We start from the raw sequence: 27,233 nt of genomic DNA, 5'->3' as shown, positions 1-27,233 counted from the left end.
ATCTATTGTTGGACTTTACCTGCTAAAGGGCTCACTTTTATTTTTTCTCAAATCTATAGGCACATTAAAGAACAGCAACATTCACCACCCTATTGTCTGTGTCTATGGGTTATGCCGGGAAAAGTGGGAACATATGTAATACTTTCAACAGTAAAGATTTATTTAAAAAATAAATTATATGAGTCACAATAAAAAAAGAACAGTAACATTCAAAGAGCTATCTTAAATTATTTTGGGAATAAGATAGAGTGTAAATGAGTAAACAAGCAAGCAAATCCTGAAATACTTGGAGGTCAGTTACAGTTCAGTGCAGTTCACTCCCCTTCTGCTCCATATGCTCTTCCTCTTCTTCACACACACCAAGTGCACTTCTGCCTCAGGCCTTTGCACTTGTTCCTTTTATCTAGACATCTTTCTACCTGGGCCTTCATGTGGCTCAAATTTTAGACAGGGACTTCTCTGGTCACCTAAGCTAAGGAAGTTCCCTTCCCCAGTCCCTATCACATCTCTGTGCTTAATGTTTTATTCATAGAACATATCACTTTTTGATATTGTCTGGCTTTTGAGTTTGTTCATTGCCTTTCCTCTGTCTCCTTCTATAGAAGGTAAGATTCTTGAGAGCAAAAAACTCATCTACCTTTTTCTCCTGGTATCTCCAACATCTAGAACAATACCTGGCACGTTAGTTGGCGCTTAATAAATCTTTATGAAATGAATGAGTTTCATTGGTCTCAGAAGCCCCTATAAACAACCATGCTCCTAAGGGAGAGAAAAAATAATTGGCTGAAAATTTTTTCTTGAAGAAATAGAAAGAGAAATTCAGTATTTGTTGGCTAGGCATGAGATGCACTGGAGGAAATGAATAATTAAAATGTGAACAAATTAAACGCCAGGGAAGGGCAGGAATAACATTTGTAACTAATTGCTTGGTTTGTACAAACACCAAATACCAGCTGAGAAGTGAAACCTTCAATCAATTGGCACCTTCTGTCTTTAAAAACTCAATAACCAGTTTGAACTGTTCCGACTAAAATAACTTGGCTAAGCCACTGTCTTTGTTGAGAAGAAACTAAAAATTCTGATGATTCTTTCAACTTTCATGGATCTAAAACAGGATTCTTAGCATTTAATACAGTGTTTCACTGCAGAGAGAAATGAGGTGTAGGGCTGCAGTCATATAATAGCGCTTCTGGTCGAAAATACAAACTATACATGTCCATGTTACTGTTAATACTATATTAAGTTTTATCCTCAAAATACGCGTCTCTTTTTCTCCCTGGACTCCTGTGCCTTTTTTTTCCTTTATTTTATTTTATTTTTCCCATCACCATTTATCCCCCTAACCCCTCTTCCATCACAACCCCCTTCCTTTCCCCCCACAATCAGCACACTCTTGTCCGTGTCTATGAGTTCTTTCTCTTCTTTTTCTTTTTTGCTCAATTCCTCCAACCTCCCTCTCCCCCCAAAAAAACAAAAACAAAAAACACCCTACCCCACAAGCTCTTCTGGAACTCAGAATGAAGTCTGTATCAAACCAAAGGGACTGGCCTTGCAGTATCAATACGATTTTATTCCTCAATTGTCAGTGGGATCTGGAAAATGTTTTCTGATTTTCTCAATGTGCTCATAGTGTACAGAAGTCTAGGTAGCTCAATTTGCAATGAAATGCAATTTCCTTGTGTTCAAACCCCATCTCTGCCATTTACTAGTTGTGTAGACTTCTGCAAGATACTTAATTTCCGAGTCTCCATTTTCTCACCTGCAAAATGGGCCTGATATATGTATTAAATGTAAAACACTTGTTTTCATGTAATTGCACATGTAAAATCCTTTGACTTATTACTTTTGGATTTTAGGTTGTAAATAAGAGAGTCATCCCCATGCCAAGTTATAGAGAAATTTGCCCAGATTTCTCCCCTAATATTTTGTGTTATCTTTTACATGTAAATTTCTCATCCATCTAAAATTTATTCTGGTATATGGCATAAAGAATGGCTTCAATTTTATCCCTTTGTATATGTTTACCAGTTATATTTTCACCACTGATTAAAAAGCCAATCTTTTCCTCACTATTTAGGGATACTACTTTTATCATATACTATATTTTTATATGCAATCAGTTCTGTTTCTGAATTTTCTACTTCTTCTATTTCTCTATTCATATATTAATGCCAAACTATTATATTTATAGACATTTATGATATGCTTTAATATAATAACATTTCTCTTCTTTTTTGAAGGGTCCCCTGGCTATCTTGCATATTTATTCTTCCACACTATATAATCAATTTATCTATCTCCATAAAAAAAGATGACTTTTTTCTGGAATCGCATTAATTGTTAAATACACATAGGAAGAACTAAAATCTTTATGATGTTGAGTTTTCCTATGAACATAGTTCATTTTTCCAACTGCTTAAGTCTAATTTTATATCTTCATGAATGTTTATCATTTTCTTCATATCCATTTTGAACAGTTCTTGTTAAATCTACAGTGAAGTATTTTATTTAATTTTCAGACATGTGGTCTTTTCTTCCATTATCTTCCAACTCATTTTTGTTTGCATCTACTTGATTCATTATTCATATTATGGTAGTGTTGGTATTGGTGTTCTGAAACTGTTGTGTATATAGGGTGGGATAAAGTAAAAATTTTACACACACACACACATACATATCTATCTCTATACATAATTGAGAACTGAGATTTTCAGCTTGTGTGAGAGCAGACACAAATGTAAGATCAATGAAATTAAGTAAAAATCCTGTGTTCTGAAAATAAAACTGAGGTAGCAATATTAATTCATAATGTGTTTTATGCTTAAAGAGTACACATTTCTATTCTGTCCACTGGAAACAGTGGCTGACCCAATAGCAATGAGCACCCCTGGGAACCTTGATTGGGTCTCTAAATACTACTTCCCACCAAACAAACAAACAAAACCATGCCTCTTAGGAAAATGACTTATTCCAGATCTGAGGTAGGAAGTTTATTTAATGAGTCTCAATTATCTTGACACACCAGGTAGCAAGGAAGCTGTGAAAAACTACTAGGGTCTGTCCAAAGAACTTGGGTACCAGCTTACAGAGGATCCAACTGGCCAAAATGAGATAATTGGAGCATCAGTAGGATGATAAATGCAATAAATTAAAACATATCAAGTATATTTAAATCTGTAAGTTCAGTATGATAACAAAAACTAAACTCATTAATCACCTTTAGAGAATGCCAGGGAATCAATTTATTGTGTTAAAAAAAAAAACACTGGTCTCAGTATAACCAAAGAGTCAAAACAAAGTTTCTCTTTATAGAATTTTTCCAGCAAATAAATGAATAAAGAATGATAGAATTAGGATATCATCATTTTACAACCTCATGATGAATTAATGGACCTGAGCAATGACCACCAATGATTGCACACATCACCAAAGGCAGATAATCAAACATTATGTAGCTCCTAATACAAGAGCAAAACACTGCATATGAAATATTCTTGACAAAATAATTGAACCTGAATTTTATCAAGCCTCTAGATCTAACTACTAACTACAGCTTACAGTAGCAGAGGAACCCATTAAACAACATCACAGGGACAGAGTCAGCAAAATCCAAAGTATTGGAAATCCCAGGACAAACAGCCAGTTTCTTCAACAGTAACAAAACAAAACAAAAAAAAAACAAAAAAAAAACCAACAACAACTTACAAGGAAAAAGAGAGATGATAGGGAGACTATAAAATTTTTGTAACATACAAACATCTATTTGATAACATTTTAAAAGGCAGGGAGAATCACACCCATTTTCTAAATTATGTCACTGTAAAGAGACTGAATTTCAGAGCTCTTGGTTTGCTTTGGAAACTTCTGAAGAGTTGACCATTAGCAGCACAGCAAGCTTTTTTCTTCTCCTCCAAGCTCTTCTGCACTTGGGGGTCGGAGGTTAGTATGAGGGAAAAGGGTTGTTGACAATTGATGCTAAATAAATAGTATATAGTTGAGCTTGCCAAAGCTCCCCACTTCCTCCCATAGGTAACAGGGTGACTTGACTTATTCTTTAACTGTAGTCATTGAATAAGCAAGTAGGTTTATCAAACACAAAGAATGGAGGGAAGTTTCCATTGTAGATAATTTCCAATGGTGGGAATGGATGAACTCAGCTTAATTGTTCAGTCCCTCCCCTTGCTAACCAGAGAGAGGTATGCTAGCAATAGAACTCGAACATTTGGCACACTGAGACATTGGTGTAATGCATTCAGTTCCTTTGATTTAAATGTCTTAGAAAAGCCATCTCTGGGTGTGGAAAGCAGTTGGTTTATTATAATGGCAGTGCTATATAAGGAAAATAAGAGCAGCAAACAGCAGTCAGTGTCCCTTTCCTCTTGACCTCCAATGATCACTCCACTCCTGTCAGCTTTATAGTTCAAACAAACTCAACTGGGAGAGCAGAGGGTGGTAAACAGGGCAGGGAAGTGAGGAGGCCTTTATCCAGATCTGTGGATCACTTCAAATCTCCTAGGATTCCAAGCATCCTGATCTTCGTACCCTCCCTGTGATCTAGCACCCTCCCTGGCTTGAATGTGTAGAGGTAGTTATGGGGCTTGAAGGTTAAAAATCCTGATCCTTTTGAAGTATACCATAGAGATAGTATTCTTTTCCAACTGCACCCTCCATGGTTTAGATGCATAAATAGCCTCCTCACTTACCATAGGAAGCTCAGACACTTACCAACAGCAAGAAGGCATTTTTGGAAGATGGGAACAATCAGCCTATCTTTAACTGGTCCAATGTTAAGAAGATAGTTGTCTCCAAAACTTACTATCTGAACCAGAATCAAAACGATTTCAGATTTACTTCAAAGTCAGACATATCCATGTCCCCATGAAAGCCCCAGATGACTAGTGGACGGTGATGCACATCTCCGACTGTGACCTAGCATCCTCCCTGGCTTGAATTTATCCTTACAATTGTAGTGTCCTCATAGGAAGAGGAGCATTTCCAGCCCCATCTGTCATATATTACCACCACATCCTTGACAGAGCTATCATTGTAGAGTCAAGAAAGAAAATGTGTAGAGTTCAAATAAATAATCAGGACATTCCCACTCTTCATGAGGCCAAATAAGGTCAGGTTTGTACCTGTTATCAAGGTACAAACAGCTCTGGCATTGTTTTCTCGGTAACAAAATGCTATGTTTTGAAGCCATTTTTCTCATCAAATAGAGTGGATGGAACCATTACTAAGAGTGACTGATAGAGTCCACAATACAGGCATTCCTCGGGTTATGTCGGATATTTGTTCCTACCGGGCGCCGGGACATAACGTGATTTTCACCGTACGTCGGAACCCACCTACCTAAGCACCTACGTCACTCACATGGAGCACATACACAGCAGTAATGAAGTGAAGCAGTAAAAAAATTTTAAAAGAAAGGTAACAATTCCTGACCTTTACTTGTGGTAAATGAATAATAAAAAACATAAAGCACATATGTACATACGACAAAATGACGGAACTTTTTTTTTTTTTAAATAAATGGGATATGGCAACGTAACCACGAAACGACGTAACCCGAGGACTGCCTGTATATGTTCCTCTTCCAGACAGTTGTTCCCAACTCACCAACCGAATCACAATTTAGATCCAGCTCCTCAGGGTTCCAGTTCTAAAACAGTTGTTGTCAGGACTACATTCTGGCCCCACAATCGGGGCCTCATTGGGGTGGGAGAGGTCAGCGTGGTAGAATCCAGGTGGTTAGTTGTTATGCAGGAAGCACTGTACCAGAGCAGCTGCTCACCTTCCAGTGCCACGACTGGCTGCCCAGGCCAGCACTGACCACACCCCAGGGCCCTCACACCCTAAACTTTGCCTGTGGGAGACTTGGAAAGTCCGGGGCAGGGGGTAGCAGTGCGCTCAGCTACTCCCAGCACCAGAAGCTTGCCCACTACATCCGTCAGTTACAACAGGCTTTTGATTCACCAGTCTTAACAAATGGATCTTGTCTGCAAAGCAAACATTTTGTCATGCTTTGTTTTTAAGGACCACTGTGGTGTTCATGCAAGTGGATGAGATCTGCCTGCTTGTATAAATGAGAATGGAGAGCGTTGTGGAGGGTGAAAGTACAGGCCACCTGAGGCGGCTATGGGACCTTCCCCACTTTTTGATACTCATCAAAACCTCATTTTTCTGTTGTCTCAAATGTGCCCCTCCGGGAAATATTCTGGTTTGAATAGAATCTGAGAGTAGGAATCCAGGAAAAGATTAGCTCTACTAAACCCTGCACTCCAATTCAAGTAGAGATAAAACAAGAGAGAAAAGAGACATATTTCCAAATTCAATTCTCTCGTCTTCAGTTATGTTTTATGGAGAACTTATGTCATTCACAAAAGAGATGTAGTTTCCCCAGGGGAGACAGCAGGTGCACATTTTCTCTCAAGGTTATTTAATTGCTGTCAGGAAGACGTATGATTAACAAAACCAAATGCTGGAAATATGAAGTATAGACCATTTTAAAGTTGTTTATATAGTTGATTACAGTATATCACACCATGTGTTTATTTGCCATAAACCTGCCTTTCACAAACGGTTTCCACACCTGTGCATCTGCACTAACAGCCTACCGCCTAGCTGTGTGAGAATCCCCAGCTATGAGAGTGGCCAGCACCCAGCACAAAGCAGCCTTCCCTGGTGGCCTCTCAGTCACCCCCTAGGCACCAGCTATGCACCAGCTTCACACCAATGGTTCAAACACCTTCAGCTGACCCATAGTGCCCCGACTTGGATGAGAGCCCTTTGAGCTTGTCAGAAGGAAAACACTATGGAAATGACAGGCCACTGGGGCTCCTCACTGTCCTTTATAGCATTACTACTTAACGTGAGGCCCACCATCTACAATCTGTTGGTTGCTGTTCAGAGATGAGACAAATACAGAATTGAGAGGGAGCATTTAGAACTGTTGAGAGGGCCATTTCGAAGCACAAGCTTGTTGAATCTGAAGTTTTAAAAATGGGATTTGGCATCAGTAGATGAGTGGATAAAAAAAGCCATGGTGCTTTTATACATGGAATACTATGTAGCAGTAAAAAAGAAGAATCTCTTACCCTTTGAGACAGCATGGAGGGACCTGGGGACAATTATGCTAAGTGAAATAAGTCAGTCAGAGAAAGACAAGTATCACATGATCTCACTCATATGTGGAATCTAGGTGACAAAATAAACTGATGAACAGAGTGGATCCAGAGATTCAAAGCATGGAACAGAGTGCAGGATCTCAGAGGGAAGGTGGAGGAGGTGGGTGGGAGGTAATCAACCAAGGACCTTGTATGCATAGGCCATGGACACAGACAATGGGGTGGTGAGGTCCTGGGGTGGGGGGCAGGAGTGGGCTGGAGGGGGGTCAATGAGGGGGAAAAGAAGACATATGTAATACTTTCAACAATAAAGAATTATAAAAGAAATGGAACTTGAATTTTGTGTATATTTCTTTTTATTCCATTTTAAGCTATTTTTATTGCACTTTACAAAGTATCAGGCTATGGCAGATTGGAAATAAGAACTAATCCTTCACCATAGATAGTCTGAGAAGCACTGCTTTGGAGTGATGGCTCCCATGCATGTTACATCTCAGGGCTTTGCCTTGCCCTCTGGCAGTTCCCAAGGGGCACCCAATGGCAAAAATGTGGACCTGCGAAGATGATCATCCCAAAGGGTCAAGGGTCATTCATAGGTAAGAAGCAAATATTCAAACCACTGCACATGTGTTGGGTCCATGCAAGGAGTTGGTAGATCTAATGAAACTAGCCCAGCTGACCCCTGATCACAGCACAACCCTCGGGCTTTCAATAGTAGTAGGAGAAGCAGCAGCCACTGAGACTTACATAGGATGTGCTGTGATACAGATGCTGTCCTAAATGCTTTACATAGACAACATAGCAAATGGTTTCTCTCTCCTTGGGGTGACATATATTGACACCTATACATGTACCCAGAGAATTGTAGCATCAAATCTGCATACAGTGACCCCTTGTATAGGCATAAAAATTTGCTAACAATTGACCCCTTATTTGGGTATTTCAAGATATCATGCCAAATATACCAGAGACAATAATTAAAGAGTAGAAATATACTTGGGATAGATTTTTGTTCAGATATTGGTCATAGAGCCTAGCTGGAAAAAAAGTTTAATATGGAAACAGCATTCAATTTTGGAAAATATTGGGATAATTTGAATTATGTTTTCATTTTCTGTTGTTATATTTGGAAATCCTCTGCATGAAACAGAGATAAAAAAAAATACATAAGCAAAGAAAATACAACACAACAAAATTCATGTCACAGCATAGAAACACTATCCAAGACCACATCTCCACCCCCCCCCACCCCCCTCCCCACCCCGCCCCCAAAAAAAGACAGTAAGACTGTGGAGCATTTTCACACATTTTTGTGCTCTTTATCCCAATGTGGGAGTTTAATAAATGTTAGAATTTTATGAAGTCAGTATTTAACAGAGTTTATTAGCTTATTCCTCTAAGAATCCTTCTTAGACTCTGGGTAAGAGCAGCTGCTTTCTGTCCCCTTTCCTTATCTCTACAGTAACCAGAGCCATCCCATTGCCATTGGCAGCCCATTTCCCTACTTGGCGTTGCAGTGGTCAAAAAAGTTCATCACACACAGATTTTTAGTCTATCATTGTAGGGAGGGGTTAAGAAGTTCATCCCAGGGGAGATATAAATAGGGGGAGCCCTTCCTTCATCTTTCTGTGACCTTTGTTCCTCTTCAAGTTCTAGGGTCCAGCTGGGGCTCAACTCTATGAGAGAAATAGATGGTTCCAACCCAGGTGAGCAGGCAGGGAGATGTTTTCTCCCCTCTGACTAAGATCTCTTCTCTTTCCTACCAATTTAAAACCTAGTAATAAAATGTTAGCACTATAGCCCAAATCTATTAATATTCATCGGAAGCCCATAACATTCCAGAACCATGATTTCTACTCCTAATTAACCATGAATCTCAAGAGAGTCTTCTCCACATTAACTCTTCATGCCCTTCCAGATAAGGTCATGGTTGTAGGCTTCCTCCTGAAGGTGGAGAACCATAGAAGGAGAGGAGGCCAAGGACTTACTTTTTCTGAGTTTTGGTTTCCTCATCTGTAAAATATATTTATCTGCTTCACATGTTTATACTTGTTGGAGCAGGGGTAGGACCTTAATTAAAGTCCTTTGCCTTTAAGCCCAGTGCTCTTTTAGCACCAAAACTGCCATTATGGTCTTTTCCTAGATTTCTTTTCTTTTGAATGTTTCACGGGCATTTCATATTTAATATATTCAAAACTGAATTTCTGATAATTCATCCAAAACTTGCCCTTCTTCTGAATAAGAAGTCGGGAAGTCATCTTTGACACCTTGTTCTCTATTACTTTCCCAAATCCAAACCATCACCAAGTGATGGGGATTACCTGCAAAATACCCCTTTTGCTACTTCCAGGTGCACTGCCTGGTCCAAGCACTCCAAGCACTTATTTATTTGTTAACAGCATGTTGAATTGGAGAGTATTCACTTAAGAATAATGCTAAAAGGACACAGTAGTTGGAGAGTGAGCTAGATCAGCCGTGGGCAATGAAATGAATAAAACTAAAAAAAAAAAAGACCGTACCCTTTTATGTAATGATGTTTACTTTGAATTTATATTAGTTCACACAAACACTCCATCCATGCTTTTGTTCCGGCCCTCCGGTCCAGTTTAAGAACCCATTGTGGTCCTCGAGTCAAAAAGTTTGCCCACCTCTGAGCTAGATCCTGAATACCCAAAGCAATGTTGGAAAGATCAAGGTTTATATATATGAATACTATATATATATATATATATATATATATATATATATATATATATATGAAAGAAGGCACTCCTGCCATTTACAACATGGATGGCCCCTGAGGGCATTATGCTAAGTGAGATAAGTCAGACAGAGAAAGTCAAATACTGCATGGCATCCTTATATGTAGAATCTAAAAAAGATCAAACTCATAGAAACAGAGTAGAATGTTGGCAACCAGGGGCTGAGGGGTGAGGGAAATGGGGAGCTGTTGGTCAAAGGATACAAACTTTCAGTTTTAAGATGCATAAAAGTTTGGGGATCTAGTCTTAAGCATGGTGATTATAGTTACCACTATATATAGTAATTATATATTAGAGGCCTGGTGCATGAATTCATGCATTGGTGGGGTCCCTAGGCCTGGCCAGCAATCAGGACCTATTAGGGCTGGAACAATTGGGGCCTGCCAGCCCAGGAGAGGGACAAGGCATGGGAGGTTGGTCACCAGTCCCAAGGAGGGAGCCGGCCCTCAGCCCCTCTGGGAAAGGGGCCGTGTCTGCCACCACCCATGCCTGGTTCCCCATCCCAGGCCAGGCCCTAAAGGCCCAGGTGAGGTCAGTAGAGGAGGCAATGGTCGCCAGGCTGGGCACAGAAGGAACGGACGCCAGATGCCAACATCGACGGCTGGCCACAGAAAGTTGGCTGTGGGAGCGCACTGACCACCAGGGGGAAGTTCCTACATTGAGTGTCTGCCCACTGGTGGTCAGTGTGCGTCATAGCGACAGGTCGACTGGTTGTTCCGGTCATTCAATCATAATGGTCGCTTAGGCTTTTATATATATAGATAGCTACTATGTGTAGCTAAGAGAGTAGATCTTAAATGTTCTCACCACAGAAACTAAATGGCAATTACATGAAGTGATGGAGGTGTTAGTTAACAGTAGGGTGATCATCATTTTCCAATATATAAGTGTATCAAACAACATGTACACCTTAAACTTACACCGTTTTATACGCCAATTATATCTCAATATACCTAGATAAAAGATATTTTCTTTATTGGTAAAATAACAATCCTGCAGGGAGGGAGAACTCACTATGGCATATTTCTGTAATATTCCACTGCACACTGGTTTGTTTTGCAATGGATACAAATGCTTCATTAAAAGACTTAATAATACTGATCTCCTCTCTTCAAAATATCTACCCAACTATTATTTTCTCTTATTGTCCTTCTTGGAATCAGAAACCATATATTCTAAAGAAATAAAAAAAAGCAATCTAAAGAAATTTTTAATTTACTGTTTCATATAGATTGGATTTGGTCACTACAAAATACAATTTCTATTGTCAGCTCTGTGTAGCCTAGGCAACATAATTCTTTTCTCTCCAAGTCCATGTTATTGAAAAACTTCCCATGAACTTCCCAAAAGCTGGGTCTTACACTCCTAGACGTGCAAAGATAATGAGTAAAAAAAAAAAAAATCTGTCAGTGATGTAGATGAAAATGAATGGTAGAGCAATTCCTGGGCAGCAGAGAAAGACTCCAATGTTTACATAATTCCAATGTGCATACATGGTTTCTTCTACATTTTCCAGCTAAAACTCATCTGGCTTTGCTCAAGACCTCAAATGCAGGGAATTCTCGGCAGCACCTAATATTTATTCATAGCATTGTCAAGAGCATCTTTGCAGTTCTTGCCAAGGTCTGTCATTGAATATGTTTATCCAGCTGCATGGCAAACACATAATACACAGTCATCATTTTACTCAGTCACCTACTCAATATTTTCTTCTATGATTAAATTAACTCATAAATATTACACTTTTAATGCCAGAAAGCCATGGTTCATCCAGCCAATTGAATACTTGTTTGTCCATTTTCTAATGTTGCTGGGCACTCAGTCATTTCATTATAGAGTCTGAAATAATGAAAATCGTTGCATTTACTTAACAATACTACACAATAAACAGAGCATGAACTCCATTATTATGTAGTACAAGGCCATAAAAGAAATTTTTCAAGAACTGTGGGGCACAAGTTGGAAACGGTCTTGGTGTATATAAGCAAACCTGCTCTGATTGCCCAAAGCAAAGGATGGAAATTCTGGCTTTGTTTGCAGCTGGCACCATTTCTTGCTCAGCCAAGGAGGGTTTCAAATAAACACACATATCTCAGTCTTGCTTGTATTTGAATCATTACCAGACTGTGCGCAGGAACCTGTGGGCAATTTCCAAGGACTGTGGCATGTTGGAGACTTCTTTCTCTACACACCCACGCCTGGTCTGGTTCTAGCAGCCTGCAGAAGGCCTTCACACTCATCTCCGTAGGAAAAGGATTGAAGCTGAAGGGCAAGAATCAGCCTTTGCCTTCAGGTGCTGGACCTGGTGACAGCAGCACAATCTGCATCTATGCAGATACCTGGCCCTGAAAGCAAGAGTCTCAAGTCACCTGAATGAAATATTCATAGCTGGCAGTGCAGGGCAGTTCGCTTTCCTAGAATTATATCCAAATTTGCGTGATCATTCTGGGAATAGCCTTGGTTAGCAATTGCTCATAATGTCAACGCTTTTGGAAACTTTTTACAGTCGTTTTATTGTTTTTATTTCAAAAATAAAACTTAAAGGAGCTTGAAAAGTAGATTTTCAGATGATCACACAATGAATGGCCTGAGTTCCGTGGTTTCAGTTCTGTGCATTTTACTTTATGTGCACCCACTGAAATGAGCCAAAATTAATCCACATTGGAACAAAGACTGTGGATACAAATGAGCCCTGGCTTCCTAGACTACTGGGTGCAGTGCACAAGCTGAAGCATTTGGAAAGCATTGGCCCTGGGAGGCGAAGAAGTTATAGCAAACAACATATGGGCTTTAAAGTCTGGAACTATCCGAGACAGAACAAGAAAGCTATTTTCACTTTACTCGTTCTTTTTTTTTTTTCCCACTCCTTCCAGAAGATGAATGATTTCTAATCACATTTTATTTTCATCTTTAGAACTGGATCCCAAAAGAGCCAGGTCGGATTAAAACTGCTGGTGAGTTTGCAGCCCTGTCCAACAATTACCTAATGCATTTGTGTCATCTGCTTTCCTTGCTGTGTAAAAACACACTAAGGAAATGTGTGAGCCCACTGAATTGTTCCCAACTCTTTTATTCACCTTTCAGTATGCTAGTTCCTTCCCTTGGCATTGATATCATCATGCATTTGTCAAAGATAGACTGTCACTTCAGGACCTCTATTATGTGCAAGAATTGGCAGCAAATTTTGCCACTGGGATTTGCTTATATCCTCTGTATGTTATTGTACTTCTTTGGCATTCAGTAAATTCCGTACACCCACTTCTTTGATGTCCATTCCAGCCCCTAAATGTGGAAACAATGACTGAAATTTTGGATCAAAGCATCCGTAGATGGCAGGCAACACAGCTCTCTGATAATTCACTAGAACAGAGAGACCTACCCTCCCCCTCCCCCCTAAAATCTAGGCCAATAGTCCTCCAAGAACAGCTCTGGCTTCTCCAATGCAAAGGCATGGGAGGAAGTTAAAGAAAACAACTCCAAGGTTTTAGGAAAAAGAGACTGAACTGGACAGCTAAATTGAAGCTCATGGTCATTTCTAACTATAGAGAAAGCTAACTACTGTTCCACTTGATTCTCCCATTTTTTTTTTCACTTGGTGTTGCTCTAGTCTAACACTTCTACTAGGCCAGGCTTTTTTCAGGTTGAAAAAGTCTCCAAATCTAATTTTTGCATAAGGTTAGCTGCACAAGATGGCCCAGATTTTTTAAGATGAATTTTTTAAAGAAAGTTAAAGGGTCCATGAATTAGGGAATTACAAAGGTAATTGGGGGAGAAAAAGAACACAGAAATCCCAAAATTTCAATGAGTTACTTTTGCAAACTAGAATTAGCTGTCTGGAACATATTTTCAATGTTTGCTTTTGCTTTACTCCTGGGATGCCAGTGCAAATAATTACTTCATTCAGTTTATTTCACAGGTCAACTTTGACTCATAAAAGCATTAAAGCAGGTAACCCCCGAGGGATGTTGGAAAGACAGATGAGCAAATAGATATAAAAAATGTTGTAAACTCTTTGAGGGGGGGAGAGGCATTTTATAAATCCAGGGTGTTTTATGGTTATGCGTTATGTTTTCACTTCACTCCATTTGGTACCCAGAATGTGCTAGTTATAATTACTATACAATGTTGGAAACTATTATAAAAGTACCATACGCCTTCTAAATGTAGTGAAGAAGATAATTGTGTTGGGGAATCTCATCCTGTGTAAATTAGAAGAATTCCCAGTAGAGTGCCATAACTGAGAATTGGGCTGACTGCGCTGAATGGAGGAGAGAGTCATGTTAGCATATAGCATGTGTTCAATCAAAAGGTAGAGCACCAAGGAGGTAACATGACAGCCCTTAAAATACCAGTTTCAGATTGCCTAAGTGGGAGGTTTATACTGCCAGACGTATGCAACAGTGACATCCAGCGGTCGTAGAGATAATTACAAGTGTATCTAATTTTAAAATATAAGTTTTATATATTGTAATACAATATTCTGTATTATCAGATGTTGTCTACATTCTTTATCTGGTCACAGTATAAGTCAATAATTCAAGGTGAATGCCAAGTAAAACAAAAGTCACTCTATTTACTAAGTAGTTTCCAAAGTCTGTTGTTCTGTTATTGTTATTTTTTAATTTTACTAAAATTACAGTGGGTCTACTCTCTAAGGGCCTCTCTGACCCTCCTAAGCACACTGAGATACTTGTGCATGAATGAAACTGCGTGCATACTGCACACACAGCAAAATGGAAGCTGCATTTGACTCCCCTGTTAAATACTCTAGGGAAGGCATCTGGGACCCTGAACGCTTGCTTTTGTAGCTATGGAAATGCTTTAAGAGGTTCATTAACGTTTTTTCCAAGTCACTGAGTAAGAAGAGAAAGAAGGTGGGAAGGAGCAGGAAAGGAAAGAAAAATAAAGGAGAGGAGGAAGGAAAGAAAAAGGAGGAAAGGAGGAAGAAGGGAGGAAAGAAGGAGAGAGAAGAAAGAACAGGGCTACTTATTGATCTTCAACAACTACTCATTAACATGATAATATATCTAAAGAGGAAATTCAAAGAGATATTGACCTCCAAAATGTTTTTGTTTGTTTTAAATCGCACTCTTTCAACTGCCGGGTGCTTAACTGATTTTAAAAAATAATTTTCATTAAAAAAAAACAACCCGAGAACAGCTGCTGCTGCTTGGAAGTACCTAGAACAGTGTCACTTGTAATGAAATGATTCCTTAACTAATAAAGAATTTAAAAATAACAAAAAAAATAACAAAAAAAAAAGTGATCCCTTCCCCCATGGTCGGGAGAACTCTCCTCAGAAGCCTTTAGGTCACCTTGGCCTGTGGGTCATGTATGTCTGCGCCGCACCATCAGGGGACTGTTCACCACCTTCCCAGGTGCACCCCTTCAGAGAAACCGTCACCTGTGGCAAGCGGCTTCTCCAGCTTTGGCCCCCTCACGTTGGGGGTTTTGCCCTTCAACTGCCTGCCTCTGAAGTTCTCAAGTTAAGAATTTAAAGGTGCCCTCTTTCATTTCCTCCTTGTTCGAGGAGAGGGGAATCAAACAAAACAAAGCATCTACCCAACTCTGGTAACAAAGTACTAAAATCAAAACATAAAAAGCTCCAGTGCCTGTTAGCTAATATGCTCTCCTTGTGCCCAAATGGTGGAGAAGAAAGGACCTCACAGACACTGCATGGAAGGAACACGTGTGCGTGAGACCTGGGATTTGCTTTAAGCTGAGAGCGCTAGGACAAAATGGGGATGGTGTCTGCAAGGAAGGCCTGGGCAATGCAACCCATGTATGTCAGTGAGAGTTAGGGGAGATGTGCACTGAAACTGAGCAGGTAAATCTGCAGCCTCTAGCCAGGTTTGTTTGCTTTCACAAGGCCTTTGAACTGCAAGCTGGCTTACCCAGATTCTGAAGTAAAAGAATGCCTTGCTCCTGTCTCTGATCTCATAGTACCTTCACTTGCAGACCCTTGTTTCTGGCTTCTTGTTTCTCTTAGTAATTTTCACAGGCTCTTTAGGGAATACATGGGGCATTAACACGCCTAGGTCTCATCTCTCCTCGTAGGCCTGCAGGGGGGATCTGGCTGGGCTAGCTCTTATCTGTGCCCCCCGAAACCTGGTTCAGGGATGTGCAGTCCAGCCCTGGGATCCCTCAGGAGTGACAGTGGAACTTCTCCTTGACACACCAGGGCCTTCTGCACCAAGACCACCATGGGATACCAGCTCCCGCCAGTCCAAGGAGCAAGAAGCTGGCATGAGGAATCAGTTCCCGTCTCTTCTCCCTGAAGAAAAAACCGGCCTTGCAAAGCTTTCTTCAGTGTTTCAGGGCAAAATAAATAAATAAGTAAGCAGTGGCATGACATGCACATCCTCTCTGGGCTTATAGCTTCAGGTACAGTTTTACTGTGGCATATAATCTAATAATCCATTTAATTTCTTTGGAGTGATGTTCTGTATAAATACAGGTGGCATTTGGACGGAATCACATGCCATAAACCTGTCTGCCTCTATCTGGGTTCAGAATACAGAAGAAGAGTCTGTTTTAAAGACATTCTAGGATTTTTACATGGTCAATTGGCTGGTTTTGTATTCTGGAACACATCAGAGCATCTGCAGGAAAAAATACATAAATTCTATAAAATGGTCGCAGGATTTCTGATTTACTGATAGTGCTGGTTTGAATTTTCACAAAAATATTTAGCTATAGGACAATGTATTCTTAAAGGTAAATAACTGCAGCCAGTAAAAGTTCGGCCTATAAAGGGTCCCATCTTCTACTAGTTTTCTGCACCAAGAATTACTACCAGTATAATCATGGCTCCCTGCACACTAATATTTCCTCTGATACAGTATGATCAATGTTGTGGAAAAACATTTATTATATTTCTTCTAGCTACTTAAAGGCATTACTGAATTATGGGCATCGCAAAACGAATCCACTGTGCATTTTTTCTTTATGTGACGTTTTTACAATCTTCATTTTCTGCTTTGCAGCCACTGAGCTATAGAGATCCACACTTTGTCCCTCTTACAACCGCTACTGGGGCCACACTCTCCTTTCTGCTTTATCACATCTGGAATGCACTTCATTTGATAAAATTCCTTGTCATTCTGTGCCAGACTCTTATTTGAAAGGAAGAAGTTGTGAAAGGAATTAAACAATCAGCGTTGTTGATAACAGCTCTTAATCTCCTTCCTTCACAAGGGTTATGAAGTTTAGACCGGGGAAAGGACAAGGGGAGGAGATGGTGTTTTACGGAATCATTCCAGAAGAGCTGATGGACTCCAAATGGGTGTGGGTTTTGCGGTTTTGACATTTAACAATTTTATGAACATCTTTGCTTATTATGCACCTTAATCCACAGGATCTGCAGCTGGGAGACAGTGTCCAGCTAACAGCCTGCTGCTCAGGCCCTGCCAGAGGATGAATCAATTAGCAAGAGAAGCAATGATGCAAATGCCCCGAGGTCACTGGGGATGCTGTTTGCCTTTTTGATAGAGAAAGCACGCCATAAATAACATCACACCTCAGGAAATCATTCCGGGAGGCCCAGATGCTGGCCGGGCTGCTGCCTGGGACGGAAGGAATCGTTTGCTCATTGTGTGCATTTCCCCCATCTCAGTCAATGGAGGATTTGTAGTAAAATCAAAGTATTTAAAAGGAGGACAGTATGTGGTAACGGAGGCATGTTTGGTAATTTTTTTAGTCCCAGAACCCATGATTTATGACCCAGAGTTACAGCCAACTTTATTACAAAAATGACTTCACCCATAATAACCTTATTCAGGGCTCTCTGGAGAATGATGTAGTACCCAACAGCATTATAATCTAGCAAATATTCACAATTCCCGCCTGAGTCTCATTTCTCCTGCCCCCGCCCCAGGCCAGGCTTCCTCCTTCACCTGCTGGGAGGAGGGGGTCCCAGGCAAGGTGTTGTGCTCTTTCTATGGGGATTTGCCAGGATCAGGCATTCGAATAAGCCAGGACCCACAGTTGCCTCCTGGGGCTCAGTCACATCTTCTTCAACCTGTTCCCTGCAAACAATAAACAGAGGACACCCACTCTCCCTTCATTCCTCCCCTCTCAGAGCCTTCCGGCTTCCTGCACTCTCATCCACTCTCTCTACCAGAGCCCAGATCCCCTCCACCTGAGAGGGGGGCCCTGAAGCTCCTCTGCCCCCCCCCCCCCCTTATAATTGTCATGGTAACCCAGGGCTGCACTAAAACTGCCAGGCTTGGATGTCCAAGCAGGGTCCCCCGGGCAAACCAGGATCCAGGAATGAGCCCTCCATCTTATTAAACTCTGGTGTCAGTTCTCAGCAATTGTTTTAAATTTACACCCGCAGAGTGGTTTAGTGGGATTACGTGTCCATTTGCATTAGGACAGGTTTCTGTCATTAAACTGCCATACAATAAGCTTCCTTGGGACAAATTAATGCGCTCCAAATATCAGCAAGTGGAAGTTCACTTCACCGGGATGGCCAACAAGGGGGGCGGAGGAAGCGGCTGCTCGGAAACCTCAGCCCAGGAGAAATCTAAGTGCAGACGGAGGAAGGAGTCCCTATCCTGTTTCTTCTCGGAGAGAAGTGGTTCTGATTTACAGCTGATCTGGGAGAGTTGGTGACATTCTCCTTTCTCACCAAAACCCCACAGTTCACCTCCTTCTCGTCTCATCCCGATTCCCAATATGCCTTTACCCAGGACCCTGGCTGCTGAGATTTGCCGACAGACCACTGGCCTCTTTTCTCTGTGACAGTATTTCTTTCCCCCCTTGTTTGTCCTTAAGGAAGTCGTGTGCATCCACGATGCTTGGGAACAACATGCACACAGCCTGGCACCTCGTGTAGCCAGAGTGAGTGCTCCAATCTCTAAAATGCCTAGACAATTGTCACGAACTGCCTGGGCCATCAGTCAGGGCCCGGATGCTGGAACACGAGTCTTGATATGGAACCTTACTCTGTTCACCCAGAAGCAGAATCGGAACAGAGAACCGTTTTTAATACTTGTCCCCGCTCACAAGTATTACCAACACTTGCTCTTACAAATACATATACACGTCTAAGTAAAAATGTTTTAAAAATCAAAAGCAAGTAAATCAATGCCCAGACCTCCTTTGATGTAAAGGAGGTAAGACTGGCTGCTTATGTCCCGATCCGCATGAACTGTGATCTCATTTCTGTGTAGCCTTAAAAGGGGACAGTAATGTATGATTGAGACACTGCTATATTTAGGAATGACAAGATGAGCATTATTAATAGCTTAATTGACATTAAGGCAATTACCCCTACCCTTATTACAGTTTGTAGAATTGCACAGAAAATATTGGCTGAGGCCTTTTTTTCCCTAGAGCTACCCAAGGATACAGCATTTTATTTCATGCCAGATCCTGGCTTTGACATTAGATACTTAGCCATAGAATGATTCCAGTAAATCATTATAAATGCATTATAATAAAGATGTTATGAGCTATCAGATATTAACCCCCAACCCCTAAAGAGAGATAAATAGTCCAGTTGCATGATTCCCACTTTTGTTTCATAAGAAATAAGCTTTTGCAAAGAGCAACTGACTAATGAATTATAAAATGGTGTGTTGAGCTCAGATAATTAAACAATGCATTTTAGTGTCTAGTGCAGGATGAACACTAAATCATACACAAATAAAAAGGGAAAACCTAAGCCCTAAGACCAACTCCTAGTTTCAAATAACATTAAGGTTGGTCTACAGTCTAGAAATGCGTCAACTATTTTCTTATCTGATTAAAGGGTTTATCAGTATAAGATCAAGACACAAGCAGGTCAACTAAATCAACAATCAGAACAAGAATTCTGAAGGTGCTAATTTCAGATAAGCCCACAAGGTTATTTTAATGGAGATTTTACGTGGAGATTACTTTTCTTCCCAAAGTGGTTAATGGGGCAAAAGTCTAGAAGGATCTGGAAGTTTCCAAGTTTCCTTATACTTTATCTCTGAACTCATAGTAAAACATATTAGTGTGTGTGTGTGGGGGGGGGGGGGGGGGGGGCGGTAAAAACTCTAGTATTGATAGTGGTCTTGGCCTCCTAGTGCTGGAAAGAAAATGGAAGGTGGAGGGTAGGAGGTTGGTTTGGGTTCTAACCACTGCCCTCAAGTAAAGCTACTATGCCTGGCAGAGCTCCATCTAGTGGTCAACCATGGATCACATGAAGTTTTCACCTCCAGTGACCCCTTTGGTTAGCCATTGGCAGCTGTTTCCAAAATGCAGATTTTCTGCAGTATTTGAAGCTGTGATTAAGTATGTCCTAAATATGTGTTTTAGTCTTTGGGCCTCTCAAAGATATGGCAGTCTTCTGTTTCTTGGTCGAACAGCACACCACTAATGACCGTGTGGACAAAATTAGAGATGGCCTTGGATTTCGCGTGGGCAGTGACCATCTGTGCTGGTGAGCAGGACTGCCCTGGAGCACCTGGTACATCATGTTCTACTCAGCTAGTCTCTCCTGTGCTCCAGTCAAGCCAGACCACACAACCTGGTGCCCCTCCTCTACTTCCCCTGCCCCCTGAGTCGCCCACTGCCACTGACTTCATCTTCAAAGGCTCTTTATTCAAATGTAAGATGAGGATACTAATGATGCCTACCCATAGTGCTACAGTGTTATATGAACATTAAATGAGATGGGTTATATAAAGATCTATCTATTACAGAGTAAGCCCAAAATTAAATGTTATCTATTTTTATTTTAGTTATCATATATTTTTCCGCTCCTTTATCACACACACACACACACACACACACACACACACATCTTTGCAGACCTCTAACCTATTCACCCAGATATCTCTTTTAGTGTCCAGCACCTTGTTTTGCCTCAGGTATGTGCTACATACATGCTTGCTACCCTGAACAATGTTAATAGTAACAGCTACCAGCAACAGTTAACATTTTCTGATCATTTAGTATGAGCCAGGCACTATGTTAAATATCATCACCTCATTTAATTCTTACAACAAGCCTGTGAGACACACACTACTTTTATTCTCATTTTATGGGAAACTAAAGTTTAAAGACATTATATAACTTGCTCAAGGTCACACAAGCTCGTAAGTGGGCAGCCGAGATGCAAACACAGAAAGGTCTAGATTTGGAGTCTGAGCTCTTAATTGCCACTGCATTGAACTGATTTTGTCAGCTTTCTCCTCTTTTAGACCAGGCTTCATCAAGGGGTCAGTCATGAGTACATACCTACTCTTAGATGGATGACCCTTAGGATCTTGATCCTTGGCATTCCAAGAAGTCCAGAAGGATATGCTAACTGTAGTTTACAGCTGCCCAAAAGTCACTTGTCTGAAAACTCCCAGGTCATTACATAAAACCATCCAAAAAGACTTTACAATTGCACACCCCATAAAGTTAATTTCACTTTGAGAGAATGTGTCTGAGGGAGGTGATAACACTTGGTTATGTATTCAGGTTGGTGGCCACAATAGATGGAGCTGTCCTGTCATCCCTGACACCCTGACTTACTGGCAGCCTCGCTCCATCACACTGTCACGGGCATGGGATCGCCTCCCAATCTTGGCTCAGAACAGTTATGCTTCCTAATGGCTCAAGCCTCACAAACCCCACACCTCCCTTCATTAAAGAAGTAAATTAAGAGGACTATTTCAACCTTAGGGATGAATTATCTTAGTAATTTAAGATTGACATTTTATTGGATAAAAGGTCATACAAGGGTTTATTAAAAATGCTGCCTTGCCCTAGCCAGTTTGGCTCAGTGGATGGAGCATGGGCCTGCGGACTAAAGGGTCCCAGGTTCAATTCCAGTCAAGGGCTCATGCCAGGGTTGCAGGCTCTATCCCCCGGCCCCCACCAGTAGGATGTGCAGGAGGCAGCCAATCAACGATTCTCTCTCATCATTGATGTTTCTATCTCTCTATCCCTCTTCCTTCCTCTCTGAAATGAATAAAAAATATATTTTAAAAAATGCTGCCTTCATGTACAAGGATCTGTATAAAAGGTTGCTTGACGTAGAGAGGGGTTTGTGTAGCCAGAGAGATCTACCTGTGAAATATGGATCAGAGGGGCTAGGAGTGAGGCCTGATGCTGGAGAACACAGGGTGGCTCTCTGCTCTGCACTTGTCCCTCAGGCACAGCAGCCGGACACGTGGGGTCTTCCCTGGTCTTCGTTTCAACCTGCTGACCCTTAGTGCTGTGGCGCACACCACTGTGTCACCAAGAGTCAGGCGCCCTCTCCCCTCAGACATATGGAGGCTGCAGAGCTCGACTCCTTGGCAGGTGGATAGCCCATGTGATTTGTCTGTTGCTGTGAATAGAGGCACTGTGTGTCACCTCCAGGCCAAAGCATCTGATTGTCAGTGGGAGACCTCCACCCCTCCTTCACCCCCAATTCTCTCCTTCTCTGCAGAAGTGAGCTTGGAAGCATGTGTTGAGATGACTAAGGATCTGGTAACCTGGATTCCTGAATAACTTGGTAGAGCTGAGTCTTCCACAGGCTCATGTTGGACATGTGGCATCAGACCCCCATGATTGGTAGATAGGGGAGAATTGAAGGAAAGCAATAGGAACAGAGATGTTAGGGAATTACATCTATAATCACAAGGACTTGGGTCATCAGCTAGCATTAGACCATCAGTTACAATGGTCAAACCCCTATAGTCATTTATAGAAAGAGAGGTGGAGGGAGTGAAGATTGGTAAATTAGCATAGTTTCTTTTCAGATTGATTTGACAGCATTTGTTAAAATTGAAACTTTAGAGAAATTTTTATGCATATAGTTTAAAAGATTTGAACAAAATGTTAATGTATCATGAGTTCTAAAGGAAAAAATAATTTCCAATAACCTAAATATCCATTCATAGAAGAGACAATAGATAAAATATAAAAGTGTGTTAACCATGAACTACTGTATAACAATGAAGAGAAATTATTAAAACAACAGGAAGAAATAGGTGGGAGATTTAGAACATAAAACCCAACTGTCTAAAAAGCCTTAAGAGTAAAAATAGAAGTGCCTCATTTTGCAGATGAGAAGGCATGGGGGCCTGAAGTTCAATAAATTTTTTAAAAACAGGCTGTTGTTTAAGACTTCCAACCTGGCCTTTGTCCATGATGTCATCTGATACCCCAGGTTACCTGTTATAGTTTTCAGTCTATTCCAGGAAATAGAAAGCTGTCTCTTCTGATCTCCCCTGTATGCTAGCTCAGAAGGAAACGGAGAAGGAGAAGGAATATGTTGCCCTTGCTCTGGAGATTATAGTCCAGATGAAAAGCAGAATCAAAATTGGGAACCATAAAAGCTCCCTAAGTAACACAGTTCTCAGAATTCCCACATTCACTGCTTAGGGGTTTCCTGAATCTCTCTGGCTTGCCATTTTCCTATTAGCAAAACAAGGGGTTTGACTAGAAGTAATTAAATCGACCCCTCAAGTTCAAAATGTGATCCTTACAATGAACCTACTTTTTAGCTCTAGAATCTAAGCTGCCTGAATTTCACTGTTGAAATCTGTGCCCATAAAATAATTTTTCATCCATTTTCCCCAAATCTTTTGTCTTTACCCTAAATTTTCTGCTGGTTGTCAAACCTAGAGAACATATTTGATGTTTCTTTTCCAAGATAATGTTTAACTCTCAACACTCCTATAAACTTGTGAGAAGAATCTTCTGCGTGAACTTTCAAGATAGGCACTAAATAAAAAATCTCAGCACTAAATGGCAATCCGGGCATCGTTTTTAAAGATTGAGAGCCCAATGTCAGTGAAACGGCCTTGACTCCATCTTTCCGGGAGCCTGAGGTGGGAGTGAAAGTCACCCCAGCTGGTGCTGACCTCCCCGCATGGTCTGGTGGGCTGAATGGGAGTGGGAGTCAGGAACTCCACGTGAAGTTCTAATTGAGTGACTGACGTGGGCTGTGACATTGGAGGAGGCTGTTTCCCCTCTAGGCTTCTTTTGCAAGGGAAGAAGAAGTTGTAAAGAGAAAAAGTTCTCTGAAAAGTACATCATGCTCTAGAGGCCAAATGTCACAGTCATTAAGGAGCAAAGGGAAATTCAGCTTCTTACTCGGCCACAGTTGTATCATTCCAGGTGTCCCCACCTACACTGCCAGTGGCAGGATTTCAAAGCGTCACAGCCCAGCCACAAGAAATACAGTGGCTTTCATGCAAATGGCTCAAATTCACTTTTAAAGTAATGCACTTTTTGTAATTATTAATGGTCTATTCTTGTGACCGCCCATGAGTGAAGGGCATTTCCCTCTCCCACATCTTTAATGGAAATAATTAATGAGGTGTTAGAAATTAACAACAATTAACAGTGCATAGGAACAAGGGCAGGAGGTCAGAGACTCCAAAGAAATACAATGTTTCGCTTCTCTGGTGGAATCTTGCCATTTCAAGGGAGACACTAGGAGCATTTTTCTTGTTAAATATCTTGCTATTTCACTGATTTTTCAAAGGGGGGAAATACTGACAATGGTTCTAGCAGTCTTACATCTTAACAGCACAGATTTCCCTGATGGACTATGAGAATCCCTAGCCCTGGAATGCCTCTCTCAGGCACAAATACAACTGTTTCTCCAGAATATGGACACAAACACCATCATAAATTTTTAAGATAAAGCATGTTAATGGAAGGGCATAAACTACCTGGCACCTTTCTCCATCTTACTAGTTTTGCTGAACAAGCATAATAGTATAACATTCGATTTTTAGCTTAGTACTAATAAGCATTGCCTGATGTATAGAGCATAAGTATGATTTAGCAATAGCAAGATCATTTTAGATTGTATTGGATTCTAGGGGATTTCTGGAAATAACTCACTTTGAGTAATATATAAACACATCAATTATATAAATTATATGTGAGCACGTGTTTAACTATAGGACTTCTATAAGTATTGTTGCTATTTATAGGTAAGTTAATAAATAAACTGCCTTTATTTTATCTTCCTGCTAGATAAGTACCAATAAATATTACTACTTGGTGTTGGGTCTCCCAGCTTCACTCTATGCATTTTTCCCTTTTTCTAAAACTTAACCATAAGTCCTTGAGCCAAAGTCTCACTTATATTCCAGTGGTGAAGATAAACTCAGAGAGAATGAGTCAAGCTCAAACATCAAGTTTTTTATCATCTCACAAAGGATATCTTACTAGAGAACAGGCATGAGATATATATATTCTGCTTCCACCCACAAATTACAATTATAATTACATTACCTGTAATTATAAACATAATTAATTATATTCCTGCAGTGCTTTAGAGCTAACAAAGTACATTCACATACATTAATTATTTAACCTCATCAGCACCCTGTGAGGCAGGCAAGCAGAAAACCTGCAGAACAACACCAAGGGCTTCTCACTGAGCCCAGATCTGTTTCCTCCAGGTGGCTTCTTTGTCTCTTACAATCATCTCCTTAAACCCAATTTCTAGAGGCAATGATGTTTCTGGCTCCTGGTCAAGTGACTTTCAAACCAGCACAATTGGTTTTGAGAGAAAGAGTGGGCCAGAATGTGTGGGGTAGGGTACCACTCACAATAACCTAAAGGCTCTGGTTTGGCCCAGGTATGCAGGGTCAGCCGGTGCACCTTGAGGCTCAGTCCATGTTTTCATGAATAAGAGTCATTCACAGAACAAGCCAGTCAATGAAGGAAAAATACCACATGATTTCATTCTTTCATGGATAATTAAGACCATTACAAACTTTTGAACAATAATAAATACAGTGGCAGAGCTGCCCCAAACCGATTGTCGGACTTCAGTGGTAAGGCCAGGGAGGGTTGGGGGACAGGAGGGAGGGGAGCAAGAGATCAACCGAAGGACTTGTATGCATCCATATAACCATAACTAATGGACATAAGACACTGGGGGGTAAGGGAGGGCAGGGGCTTGTCAAGGGTGGGGGGGGGGGGGGGGGGGGGGAAGGACACATATGTAATACCCTTTGTAATGCTTTAAGCAATTAAAAAAAAAAAAGAGTCATTCACAGAATGACAGACCAACAGCTAGAAGAGCAAACATCTGCTGAGCATCTGGGATGTGAACATTACTGGAAATGCCAAGAGAGTTCAAGCTTTGCAGGAGCTTATAGTCAATGAAAAGGGACCGTCATCATGACACCATGCAGTTCAGCCTTTGGGTTTCGTAGGTTAGAAACTCAAATGTATATTCTTCTGCCTGCCTTTCAAGGTGTCAACCCACACCCACCTCTCAGAATCCAGCCAGACATCTCTCTAGTCTTATTTCCCACTGTGCCTTCTTATCCCATCCACTCACCCTCCCACAACTAAGACACTTTCTGCTCTTGGTTCTGGGCTCCTAATTGCAAGGCCCTCAACCCTGCCCATCCTTCAAGTCCCAGCCCAAGACCTACCTCCTCCAGAGAGGAGGAGACTTTGGCCCTTCTATTGAGAACTTACAATTACCTTGCAGAAGAAATTTGTACTGAAATAACTATAATAGAAGTTGTAAGGTATTCAGGGCCCTAAAACAGCACTACTTAAAATGTGGACCTCGAATCAGCAGGGTCAGTAGCATATGGGAACTTGTTAGAAATGTGAATTCTCGGGCCCCATCCTAGACCTTCTGAATTAGGATCTCCTGGGGTGGGCCCAGGAATCAGTGTTTTAACAAGCCTTCCAGGTGAATCTGATGTCTGCTAAAGTTTGAGAACTCTAGGGACTTTTTGTACAATATCAGAAGAGGGAGTAATATACTTCCAGGAGGTGGCCCTTTAAGACTGATAGGATTTTCTGCCTTCCTAGATTTTTGTCCTCTGGCATCCAATAGATTGCTTTCCCTAATTTATTTATTCTGAATTCTCACTGCATTTATTATACTCTGTAAAGCAGGGATCCTCAAACAACGGCCCTTGGACCACATGCAAATACAAATACTGTACTTGTTCCCGTATTGTTTTTTTACTTCAAAATAAGATATGTGCAGTGTGCATAGGAATTTGTTCATATTTTTTTTAAACTATAGTCTGGCCCTCCAACGGTCTGAGGGACAGTGAACTGACCCCCCTGTTTAAAAAGTTTGAGGACCCCTGCTGTAAAGTATTTATGCTAGGCTGGTAATAGCTCCCAAAGATATGTCCATGTTCTAATTCCCAGAATTAATTAATTAATCTGTGCAGTTACCTTATTTGAAAAAGGGGTCTTTGCAGATGTGATTATTCTGGATTGTCTGGGTGGATCTTGAATGCAGCCATATGTATCCCTATAAAAGAGAGGCAGAGGGAGCATTGAAACAGATGCAGAGGAGAAGGTGACATGAAGATGAAGGCAGAGATTGGAATGATGTGGTCACAAGCCAAGGAATGTTCACAGCCACCAGAAGCTGAAAGAGGCAATG

General features: G+C 41.0%; 1 pseudogene; it reads right to left on the bottom strand.

The window, feature by feature from the left end:
• Positions 1–4,393: 4,393 nt before the first annotated feature.
• Positions 4,394–5,233, bottom strand: LOC139015476 (tissue alpha-L-fucosidase pseudogene; annotated as a pseudogene).
• Between the last annotated feature and the right edge of the window lie 22,000 nt (positions 5,234–27,233).

Source organism: Myotis yumanensis, unplaced genomic scaffold (assembly GCF_028538775.1).
Source record: "Myotis yumanensis isolate MYYU_CA2020_CCGP unplaced genomic scaffold, mMyoYum1.0.hap1 SCAF_8, whole genome shotgun sequence".
NCBI lineage: Eukaryota > Metazoa > Chordata > Mammalia > Chiroptera > Vespertilionidae > Myotis > Myotis yumanensis.
The sequence above is the reverse complement of the archived record's forward strand: the minus strand, read 5'-3'. Positions and strand labels throughout refer to the sequence as shown.